Raw genomic sequence first — 2,500 nt, 5'->3', positions numbered from 1 at the left:
TGTGTGTGTGTGTGTGTGTGTGTGTGTGTGTGTGTGTGTGTGTGTGTGTGTGTGTGTGTGTATGTGTGTGCGGGTGTGTGTGTGTTTGTGTCTGTGTGTGTCTGTGTGTGTCTGTGTGCGTGCGTGCGTGTGTGCATGCTTGTGTGCGTGTGTGCCTGCGTGAGTGCTTGCGTGTGTGTGTGTGTGTGTGTGTGCCTTAAAGCCAGGTCCTTGGAGAATAGAAAATCCAGTAAAGACTGTGAAAAGGCCACTATAGCCCGGGATATAGGACAGCCGTGTGTGTGTGTGTCTCTGTGTGTGTGTGTGTGTGTGTGTGTGTGTGTGTGTGTGTATGTGTGTGTGTGTGTGTGTGTGTGTGTGTGTGTGTGTGTGTGTGTGTGTGTGTGTGTGTGTGTGTGTGTGTGTGTGTGTGTGTGTGTGTGTGTGTGTGTGTGTGTGTGTGTGTGTGTGTGTGTGTGTGTGTGATATCCCATCTCTTCTGGGACACACCCAAAAGGCTTACATGGCAACTCATAGCGACACCCAGTGAATAGCAGATCAGATCTGAACTGTGTACCCTTCTCTGATCTCTGGTCTTACCGTAAGACTTCCAAAGCATCAACAGTGGCTACAGTGTATACAGTGCAAACAAACACATAGTATATGCACTTACACAACTAAAATCTTTTGGTAAGGCGTTGCATGTTGCTCCTTAACACTGCTTTCTGAACTATATTATGTGTAACCGGCGTGACGTGTGCTATGCACGTTATGCCCCTTTTTGGGGGAAAACATTGAGGGATAAGCCAATGCAGTTGTTCACGCTCAACACGCCAAAGTTGTCAGCGGTTCAAATAATATAGCCAAACAACCGTGGCTGAAGCATGGACTGTGTTTATTTAGGCTAGCCGATGTTGCATGTAAGTTAACAAAGTACCTGGATGGTCGGTTATATTGTACATAAGCCGCAAACGCACCCAAAGTGACAAAAGCGACATGACGCTCAGAACTTGACGCTGGAGTAGCAATGAAACAAGCAACAACAGTGGAGGAGTAGGACGGTTACAAGCAGAATGCAAGCATTCCGGCATTCTGATTGGCTACTGCAGCTGTCTGCGAATTACGTCATAGCTCAATATTTCACAGCTTTGCTGAAGTTCAACCTCAAGCGTTTGCCCACGTCACAAAGTTCACCTCTCGTCATCACCCACATCACGTTAGTCACCAGCTAGTCTATAGAAAATAAATGAATTTCCGTGCCATATCCCTACGGTAGGGCGCTGGGTTACCCACTACGCCAGCGACCTGGGTTTGAATTCCTGCCCAGGTCATCTGCTGATCCTTCCCCGCCTCTCTCTCCCCACTCTTTTCCTGTCCCTCTCTCACTATTTATCACAAATAAACGCACAAAAGCACTAAAAATATGTAATTCCTGGGCCATTGGTGTGTTTGCATGGTAACAGCCTAATCTGCATTTCCCCGCAGTGCATTCTGCCTGTCCTTAATGCACCTCTACACACACACACACACACACACACATACACACACACACACACACACACACACACACACACACACACACACACACACACACACACACACACACACACACACACGAACGCACGCACGCACGCACGCACGCACGCACGAACGCAACACACTCACACCTGAATTATTCTAAGGGCTCTACTTATTGTAAGAGCTCTCACTTAGCAAATCCCTCTCAGGGTTAAAGCTTGATTGCTTGATTGCTTGATTCCTCGATTGGCATTCCGCAATTGTCGATTTCCATCAAACGCATGGAACTGCAGGCAAAGCAATGCAATCAGGGAAGTGGTGGGGGAAAGGCTTGAAATGCTATACGTTTGTTTGGACTCAGTGTATGTGTAATGCTTACATGTGGATGTGGGTAAATTGCATGTGAGCTTAACACCATTGGGTAGGGAAAAGCGATTTTACCACTCTCAGGAAAGGTGCATAAATTAGAGTTATAGCACTCGTTTGCAGAGTTATGTTTTACCATCTCTGGGTTGTACCTATGTTTATTCTGTCTTGGACGATACTGAGCTGTCTGTGTATGCTGTTTTGTTGCATCTTGTTTTGTTTTGCTGAGGCTCGTTCTGTATGTAGTTGCCCTCGAGTTCTATGGTCACATGGCCCAACCTGGCTAATGGTTGAGCTGCCCTATAGTCCAAGGCCAGACTCTTCACATGACCCTATTCACTTGCTGAAAATGCTACAGAGAGCCATAACGCTGCGCTAAGGGGTTAACTGAAAACAAACTAAGCCTACTTTGCACCTGCACTTGGTTTTCTGTATATTTCCTGTGCACTGTGCATCTGCTAGTGATGTTGGCTGTGATTATGTCCTCAATTTTAAGTCGCTTTGGTTATCAAGCATTTGCCAAATGCAATGTAATGTAATGTAACCTACAGTTGAACTGTTTTAATGTACCATGGCAAAAAATAGTGTCTGCACTGCACAGGAGAAATTACTAGTATCCCCCAAGCAACCAGATAGT

The 2,500-nt window shown here is 46.2% G+C and overlaps 1 protein-coding gene across 1 annotated transcript in view; it reads right to left on the bottom strand.

Annotated features, from left to right (window-relative positions):
- Positions 1–2,500, bottom strand: part of LOC134459383 (low-density lipoprotein receptor-related protein 1B-like) — a 628,069-nt gene that overhangs the window by 241,505 nt on the left and 384,064 nt on the right. The window lies entirely within an intron of this gene.

This window comes from Engraulis encrasicolus, chromosome 12 (genome assembly GCF_034702125.1).
Source record: "Engraulis encrasicolus isolate BLACKSEA-1 chromosome 12, IST_EnEncr_1.0, whole genome shotgun sequence".
Lineage (NCBI taxonomy): Eukaryota > Metazoa > Chordata > Actinopteri > Clupeiformes > Engraulidae > Engraulis > Engraulis encrasicolus.
This window is presented reverse-complemented; position numbering and strand designations above follow the sequence as displayed.